The following is a 10,439-nucleotide window of genomic DNA, read 5'->3' as shown; positions in this document are numbered from 1 at the left end:
TTTTGACAAGTTTCATGGCAAAAAAAAACCCCAACAAACCAAAAACCACAAACAAACCAACCAACCAACCAACCAAAAACCCACAAACAAACAAAAAATAAAACAAAAACAAAAACAAACAACCCCCCCCGCAACAACAACCAACCAAACAAAAAAACACAGAAATTTGAATAGGACAAACTGAAAGGAAGAAAAGTTAGTATGTCAATGCCCTAGTAAAAGGCCAGTTTTGCACTTACAATGTGCTGCCTAAATTTCAGCATCCTGATGTTAAATAAATACTTCATTCTGTTCCCTCTCCTCTGCTCAGGGATCACTCCATGTATAATGAAGAAAAGCAATTCAGACTGACACAGACCATTTCATCAGTACCTTATTGTGCTTGACAAAATCGAGTAATTGAGCCGCCTTCTCCATCCTACTGAGTTTGGCGGGAGTTTGCCACAAGGTTCATGGGAGTTAGAAGTGTCTCAATTGCCAGCACGGTTGCGAGGTACAAATATGGTTTACAACAGCTTCAATGCGTGACAGGAGACCTAGGCCACGAGTTGGTGTCCTGAATGCAGACCAGAAGCTAAAACCACTGGATCCTAACACACCGCGATAATGACTGATTTACCTAAATTGTGACACCTCTTTTCCACATTTTTGGAAACTTCAATGTGCCTCAGTATTATTAGTCACCAACTTCAAACAACTTTTGTAAGTAAAGCAAACTAAAAAAGAAGAAAGGCATATAACTTAGTAAAATATGATAATAATAAAACAACGGGATATATTGCATATAACAGTTGCCTCTACAGAAAGAGCTCTATGGAAATGTTGCAGCATTTGTATTTACTAACCTGTTGGATTCCCATGAGCTGTGTTTATTTCCCTACCTTTGCCTTCCGACACCCATGAAACTCTTCCATCATGCACGGAACACCTTTCCTCTCTGCCTACCAATCGCTGTTTTCTGCAGCTGAGAAGGTCAGTAGCTGGTGTGAAAAGCTGTAAGGAACAGCAGAAGAGTTTGTGACATCAAAGTTTCTTCTATCCTCTTTCACTAATAAAATGTTTAATTTTGGTGACTTCAGCAAAAGTGACTTCAGTCACTGTCACTGGCTTCATTCATGTGCCACTAACACTGGAAGATGTCTTCTGGGTTTTTACCCAAGAAATAGATATCTTTGCTATAAAATGCAGATTGAGACAAACTAAAAATAATTCCCACTTGGTAAACAGTTTGGGCTAGCTACAAAATTCTATCTTTGGTGCCGTTTTCCTAATTCAGACAGTCACAAACATATTTAGAAAATTGAAATCTAATAGCAATTTAAAAAAAAAAAAAAAAGGAGCCAAAAAAAGGTCAGTGCTACTGAATGCTATTGAATGCAAACCTGATCACGTAGGGACTTCATCTTGGTGAAGGGAGGATTACTTGGTGCCAGGTCACAAGCTCAGTGCAGACACAAAAGTGAGACCACAGCAGTTTGAGTCAGATTCAAGAATTTAAGTCTTCTTTGAAACACCTTCACTGAAAATCCAACTGTGTTTGATTTCCAGATACAAGTTCTTCTGCTCTCTGCTTCAGGGCAGTCAAATACAAGTCAGCTTTGGTCCAAAAACCCCATATTGTCACAGCATATATTAGCTCAGGAAAAAAGAACCACTAAAACAGCTGTGGATCTTTCAGATTGAAATTGCCTTCTGCCCAGAACTCAGAAGAACTTGTGTCCATTAAAATCAGTTTACACAGGCAGAGACAGCTTGACTCGTTTATAGTTAAATGTTCTTCTTCCTGATAACTTGGAAATCAATTTCACTGTACTAAAGCTATTTTTTTTAAAACAGACTGTACCAAAAATAAGATTATGGGACAACTTTGATTAATCAAATTTCAACTGCTGCAAACAAACCATTTCCAAAAGTAGAGTCCTTCTCCCCAGTAACTGCTAATTACAGCCAAAATGTCCTGGCTTTCCTTGTCTCAAATGAACACACATATTGTTTTTCTGACAATTCATGCAGCATAGGCTGCACTATGTTCTTAGCCCACTGCTCGTTTTTTGTTGGTTTTTTTTAATATAAGATAGAAAATTGCATTTAATTTTGAATACACATTAAATATTAAATTGATTACACTATCCAAATATACAATGACATTTCAAAAACTTCATTAAACTGAGAAAAAAACAGTGCAGAAGCAAAGTCCTGCTGTTTAACACCTTGCCCCTTTTCTAGGGCTCTAAGGAATAATCATCTTTTAATTATAAAAAGCATTCTTAAAACTTCTGAGTGCATACACTTTGTTAGACATTTTTGATTCCTTCTTCCAGGTCTATTTTGAAAATCTCTGCATAAACCCATTTCAGTTTCTAAAAATACATATAATCGTTCCCATAAGTTTGAAATCTTACACTTCTATATTTCAAAATATAAGACTCCAGTTAATCATATAGCTGTAATATCATCCTATGATAGTGATGATATCCCTGTTGGAAAAAAAAAAAAAAAAGAGTAAAAAATTGTTTTGCTCTTCAGACCTTGATGTATAATAATTAATACCTATTTCATTCTAGAAGTGCGTGAAATACAGAAAAACTGACCAGAGATGCACATGCATTACTATGACTGTCAGGGCGCATACTTAGTGGTATCAAGAAGATCTGTGGTTGGGTAAGCTGAATAAACTAAACAAACTTCTAGAGCAGGAAGGGAGGCAGAAGCAGCAGAATTTGGGGTTCTGAGGAGGATCTCTTGTTTTAAAAAAAAGACACAGGTTGGTATCAACTTGAAAGTAATTTCTTTCGTTCTGAAGATTTTTTTTCCAAATGAATTTAAAATGCCATGACAAAAAAAAAAAAAAAAAAAAAAGAAGGCAGAAACCTTTTTGGTTTTCATTTCTTGAAACAGAGTAATTTAAGTTTAAAAAAAAATTACCACAGCTGTGGTCAAATATTCAATATTAGATGATCTGGCTTTTTTAAAAATTTGCTTTCATTTTTTCCCAACAAAAATGTTTGCCAACGTTGAGCACAAATTAGGAATGGTTTGAATCTTTCAAAGATCATTTTTATGATGAGTATGCTATGAACAGTAAAAAACATCATCCTACCATTAAAGCTATCTTTTCCTCAACATCGTGCAAGATGTAGTAAATATTTACATCGTCATGCTTCACTCTACTCCCCTGTATAATGATATGCTGCCATACCTACACTGTCTTCATCTTAAGTCTGATTCATTAATGATTGTAAGGCACACTGAGAGGCTCACTTAAAAGCATAATATCAGAAACAGCTTTTGCAAAGAGCATCATAAATGAAGTGTCGTATAGTAAAATCCAACTTGTCTGTAAGAAAAGGTACAATTACATTCATATGTATTTCTCGAACACTAGAAAGAATGATATCAAAAGTTTTTAATCAACAAAAATGTACTGCCGTCCGTGTTTAAGTAGGGAAGAGATCATTCCTTAATGATTCTGTTTTTAACATGTTATATTTGTGATCTGGAAGCCAAGTATAAAAATAGGCTTAAGCTGATCCTCACCATACACCAGACAACTGAGGGTTAAGATCTGCATCTCTGCTTTGTTCCTGCTCCCCTATGCCAAGGTGCAGCACAGAGGCCTGGCTCCAGGTGATTCCGTGCCATATGTGCTGCATTTCCTGCACACGCTAGGAGCTGACAACAGCATTTCCAGGTTTACAGCTCGTCTGATTTTCTTGCTTTTTGTCAGTTTAAGCCTGCCCTCTCCTGTTGTTTATACATTTTATTTAACTTGTGCCTTTAAAAAAAATTTTTTTTAAACACCAAGAACAATTTAAAACATACAACAAAAATGCACAGGAAGGGAAAATGGAAGTACTCCCTGAACGACTTACAGCCAAATTCAGCCATTTGGAGTATCTGCTCATGGAAGCATGAAATTTTCACAGATGTCTGCGTAGTGCAAGGGTAGCATGACTGACATGTTCTGCTGCCCTTGCTATTCAGAATATTTTTGTGGGTGGCTCTGGGTGTGGGAAGGGCTCCTCTTTCACAGCACTTCAGAACACAAATCAGCATAGCCATTTTCAAAAGGGGAAGATAATACACTAAAAATGCTGACCCGTATATGCTGAGCTTTAGCCTCTCCAAGTGGTCCTGCTGACTTTGAAGGGGCTGTTTGTATGTGAAAGGTACAGCATTTGGCACAGGCTCAGTTGCGTGGTCAGATTTCAGGAGGTACGCCAGCTTTGCTGAGGCATCTCAGACATTAAGTGGTTCTGAGCTCTGCCTTGAAGGGGCAACAGGAGGCAGAGACAGGATGGGTCACGCTGCAGCAGTGCTCTGCAGAGCTCCAACAGCGGTGGTGCTGGCATGGGAGGGAAAAGAACAAGGAAACAAGACCATTAGGCTACAGTTTTGAGGCTATTTTTGTAGCTGCCGTGCAGCATATCTTCTGCTACAAGAACACCCTACATGCAAAGGGTGGTTCCTCACACACAGACCCTTTACGGAGCAAGCATATTCACCCAGTTTGCAGAGACAGTGAGGCAGGAATCATTGGCAGTAATTCTCTTCCAGCCACCACTTCCCCTTGGGATTTGGCATGGTGATGGTCTAAGCACGGCCAGAAACAACAGAACAACGAGGTAAGTCCAATGCTACAGACTAATCGCTTCTCAGATTAATTTGGAAAGTAAAAGTCTACAAAAGAAACTAGCATGCTAAACATTTTGCATTTGCTATAATTACTGTGAACCAGATTTCCCCCTTGATAAATATCTCTACCCAAATCTCCTCCAAACAGGACCAAAATAAATTCCATGCATAAGCCTATTTTTAGCAACAAAGTTACATGTCTGCAAGAACAGGTCTTAGGGTCAACAGTGCTAATTCAAAAAAACATTGCAAAAAACGAATATATTTAACATCACAATCTTATTCTATTTCCACATTCTGGTCAGTAAGATTGTTTTCTGATGACATTCATGTAATTAAATAACACTGAATCTTTTATTAAATTTAAGGCCTGATTGTCATCTCACAGGAATTGATAGCAAAGTTGCTAGCTGGATTTTGGAACAGATCACACTCTATTTATATATGTAACATAGGTAACACGCTAAGTTTGGGGGTTTGGAATTTTTTTTTTTCTACAGGAAAAAGATCTGGCAGCATACATCTGTTTCACAGTAAAAACAAGATATTAATATTACCCAGTAATTCAGCTGCTTTCCAGCCTTTGGGCAAACTTTGGTGAAGTGAGCAGACTCCCTGTTTTCATACTTGTTAATTCTGCCAGCTACCTCTTCAGGAATTTACATGAGAATGTGTTCATTTTCATGCAAGTTAGAGTCTGGGGTTTTTTTCCAAATAGCTTTCCAGAGTAATAAATATCATCTGGTCATAAAGCCACCCCTTGCACTATGAGTTAGGTGCTGAGAGTCTGTTTAGTAAAGAAAACACAGTAAACCAATATCATAATTGCACAAAATTGAATCCAAATACAATTCGAGTAGGTGACATGGAATGCCAGTCACTGGAGGGAAAATAAATCTTTCAGATAGTATATTAACAACTCACAACAACATTGTAAAAAAGAATAAACTGTAAATTGCTCTTTGTACTGAGCACATTCAACACCGAAAGAGGAGGAAGAACCTTCTTGTTATAGAAACTTACACTGGTGCAAGAAATGCACCTTCTGGAATTCCAGCTGAAAACCAGAAAATGAATGACATTTCTCCCGGGAGACCTCTATAAATTGTCAAGGTAAAGACTCAGTAGGAAGCTATTTAACATCTTAGTTTTATCGATCATATCTGCCTTTGGAGTGAACCAGCTGCCTTGATTTCAGCCACTCCTGGCTCTCCCTTTGCTACTTACCAACCATTCTTTTAGTGTATTAGCACAGGTCAAAAGATGAACATGGGCTTACATGCACTACTCTTGCAATTCCAGTTCAGAGCAGGCCAAGTAAATACAACCTTTTACTGCCAGGGCACCGGAAAAGGGCCTTCGTGTAAATGAAAATGCAAGTCTTCAAGTTATCACAGAATCACAGAATGTTAGGGATTGGAAGGGACCTCAAAAGATCATCCAGTCCAATCCCCCTGCCAGAGCAGGAACACCCAGATGAGGTTACACAGGAAGGCGTCCAGGTGGGTTTTAAATGTCTCCAGAGAAGGAGACTCCACAACCCTCCTGGGCAGCCTGTTCCAGTGCTCTGTCATCCTCACTGTGAAGAAGTTTCTTCTCAAATTTAAGTGGAACCTCCTGTGTTCCAGTTTGTACCCATCGCCCCTTGTCCTATCATTGGTTGTCACTGAGAAGAGCCTGGCTCCATCCTCTTCGCCAAGCTAAAGAGACCCAGCTCCCTCAGCCGACTTAAATAGTGCTGATACCTTTGAGTATACCCATGTGTATCCTCAAGCCATTGACTGAACTCCCAGCATCTTGTCCCATGCACAGGATTCAGTTAACCCTGGAGCCACCTGCCTGAGAAGACAGTTGTGTCAAGCTCCCGACACAGTGATAGATGCTGGAAGCCAAAGGTTCGCTCTTTCAGCTGAATGAATGAAAATCACTTATTGAACCCAGAACTACGAATCACCTAAAATGTTCCTCTCCCTTAAAGAAAACAAAAAGGTTCGTTTCCTCCCGTCAGTATGAGAGTACATACGATAGCACAAAAAAAAAAAAAAAAAAGAGAGAAAGATTGTGTGTGTGAGATATTCTGGGATACACAGAGTTAATTGTTTGATAAGAAATTCTATTGCTGTACAGAGATGATCTACATAGTTCAGAGTATAATGTAATATGCCTCTCTTAAAGGAAGTTGTCAGTGTCTGATGGGTTTTTATTACAATTGCTCACTATAAAATGCACTATTTAATTACTAGCATGAAAGTGACTCTAGCATAAAGGAGGAAGGGGAAATGAGACCTCTCCACCTTTTCAACAGTTAATGCACTTGTGCACATAAAAATACAATGCTTTTTCATATGTATTTTTAATGATGCATTGCATTTTCTTAGATCTATGGGATGTAATTTCTCTGTTGATGTCCTTAGATATGGTGCACTACATAAAGCAATTTATGACCACAATATATAATTTAAATAAATCTAAAATTCTTAAGATTTTGGTCAAGAAGAGATTGGTGATTTTGTGCCTAACTTGACAGTCCATTAAATGGCACATGGCTAAGTGATCAGCTTCAAAAATATGCTATCTTTCCTAAGACATTTTGTGTAGAACTTCTAAGACAAGAGAACTATTTCCAAAATGTTGAATTAACATTTCTGCAATGCTGTGTATAATCTGGAACTTAACACTTTTTTTAACCAGCCAACCACATTTCAAACCATCTAGTCTTGAGGGTTATACAGATACCATAATAAAGTAATTGTCAAAACAAACAAACTAACACAGAACGTAATGACAGAAAACATAACTATTTTTAACAGTGAGCGACAGGTTTTCAATGAAGAAGAGCACAAGTCAGAGTTTCTGACAGGTTTTTTTGGTGTGCATCTTAGAATCTACAAAATGTAAATGTACATGGCCATTCAATATTTATATGTACTATCAAGGAAACAACTGAACATAATGTGTATTTTCCTTACCCTGACTGAAAACTCTTGTACCAGGACAACCACATCCATTGGGAAAGCAGTATTGTCTGGAGAAAGGCCAGATCAGACAGATGGCAGAGAAAAGAGGATCAGTGAAATGTTCAGTGTTGGAAAGTTTCAGTAGCAACATAACATTTTAAAGGACAAAGAAATTGGTTGGTCTCTTCAGCTTCTGATATTACCAAAGCCAGAGACATGTAGAGCATAAACAAAACACATTTTTCTAAATTAAACCAAATAAATCTAATCACCTGTCGTTTTGAGAAAAAGATCTGAAATATCTAGTGAAACAAGGTTTCAAAATGTATATATCCTCTTCATATATAATAAAAAATATTTTCCTGTGTTTTCCAAATAAGTATACACCGTGTATATACATATGTCATGTCTGTTAGCTTGCTTAATTTTTAAGATAAGTTTTGAAACTAGGGTAATTTGATTCTTATTATTTTTTATGATCTGTATGACCATCTGTAACTTTCAGCTTTTTAACTATTATAAAAACGTGACAGATTCAGTTCAGATGTGTGATCAATAGGCTGCACATTTCAAGTCACTGCTTTTTATTTTATGTAGTGTTGCTCACAGACCCCTGAGATAAACAAACAGACACTGTCTGTTTTCATGTTCCATGCACTGGGTTTATGGATGCCTAGTGAAACCCTAAAATAAGGACTTAAACAGATCTAATTAAGCTACCAAACAATGATTCAAGAAGACCTGTTTCTGTTGCCAACAACACACAAAATGATGTGGCTCCATCATCCGGCTGCTTTGACTCCTCACCTGGGTGACTCTGGGAGGCTGATAAATTTGGGAATGAAGCTCTGACTCACACAACTGCATCCCCAGGGCTCAGGAAGCTGAGTGGCAGCTCATAACGCAAAAAGCATCTGCTGAGACATTGGGGGGAATCCTGGCAAACTATGGTGAAACCAGTTATCTTTTGCAGGCTCTCTGAACTGTTCAGGGGAAATATTTTAGACAGCGACACTATCAGGGCTCCTGCAAACATTTTAGTACTAAACCCAAGTCACGTATGTGTATATTCTCTGTATTGGCTCCTATCCAGATCAAATACATAGGCAACATGGATCCCACTGTGCCAGTCATCATCCTATACAATTGTTTTCATTTGGGCTGCCACAAATAAAGAATTAAAGATAAAAAGTGGTACCTCTGGGATGAAAACGAGCTTTTGTTGTTCAGATTATTTCCTTGCCCAGTGACATAAAAGTGATCACTATGCCATTATGTGGATAAAACAATTAAAAAGTTTCTCAGAACTAACTCTGTCATCCTGGACAGCAAAATTACTGGTGCAAGGAGCCACCAGCACATTTGTTTTCATTATAACCAAATGCACCATCCTCATCAAAATGATAATTTGACAGGGTTTTTTTTGTTCAACTCATGACAATTTATCCATGTCAGTGTTTATTATCTTACTGTCATGAAAGCTCCTATGCAGACTGCCAGTTCATTATCTATACATGAGTTTAAAGCACTATTTTGCTTGATCAGGAATGCCAAGCAACTTATCATTTTCTCTTTGTCAAAATTATTTTGTAATAGGTCGTTGCTTTTTTTTTTCTTAGAAAGCATTCTGTACTGAATCTTTCCTTAAAACAGCAAATGTATCTATTGGATTGGTATAGCAAATGCATCTGTTGGATTGGTATAGTTTCAGTGGAATACAGTGCCATAGTTTCAATGGAATATATCTTGGAACAAAACTTTGGGTAATTGTAATGAAAGTAAGTATCAATTCTTAACCATATTTTCTATTAAACACTTCTACAAGTTCTCAGATATCTGTTATTTTGTCCACTTACAAGGATATAAAGCTGGAAAAAAGTGGATTTATTATTAGCAAAACACCAAGATTCATAAATGCTGAGTCTCAGCACAAATCTGAACATTTCACATGCTACTCTGAGAAAGTAATGAAGACAACAGCAAAATATAACAAGGATATAGCCATGTAAAGAAATACAGAAGACTACAATAGTGACCAGTGTTTCAGTTAATGAGGGAATTGGATTTCTGTCTGCAGCTCGTTCTTTCAAATTTTAAGATCTCCTATTTTTAAAAAACCCTCTCATAATCTTTTTTGAATGTTTTCCTAATGCCACCAACCCTCAATATGTTCACCTTCCTTTGATGTTGATATGTACTTTCTCAAATTTTCATCTTTTCTGCATTAAATTTTTCTGAGGTACACCAGTCCCTGACTCACTCCCTCAGCCTTAGCAGTCAGGAACACTCTTCTTGATGCCTTGTTCTTTCTTGAGTTGAGGTGTAAATTTTCTTTGACTTCTAATATCTGCTTGCCTTTGCAGGGGCTCTACACAGAAAGATGGCTTTCCAGCTCCCACTCAGGTATTTTGTTTCCTTGTGCTTCCCTGTCTGCATCTGAAGCCTTGAATCTTACACGTACACTGCCAATGCTCTGGGTCTCTGTCCTTGGTTAGTCTTCCCCCCAACACATATCCCCAAAACATTACCTCTTTTGACTTCAACGCAAGTCCCTGTAGTGCACACACATGAACACAAACTCAGTTCCTCATCATCTGTGTCTTTCTGTACATACATCTTCATCCACTCCCTGACAGCTTCCTCTGGATCACTATCTGGTTCACTAGCTGGTGATCAGCATGGCTGATATAGAACAGTTACTCTCCCCACCCTTCTCTCTCTCCAAGTTAACCTTGCACAAGATCTCCTGCCATAGCCACAGTGGATAATACTGTCATCCTGCCCATTACTCAAAAACATAATCCAGACGTCAACTTCAAGTTAGACTTCTCTATAGGTCCTGTCCGA

This window comes from Caloenas nicobarica, chromosome 6 (assembly GCF_036013445.1).
Source record: "Caloenas nicobarica isolate bCalNic1 chromosome 6, bCalNic1.hap1, whole genome shotgun sequence".
NCBI classification, from domain to species: Eukaryota; Metazoa; Chordata; class Aves; order Columbiformes; family Columbidae; genus Caloenas; species Caloenas nicobarica.
Note: the sequence above shows the minus strand (reverse complement) of the source record.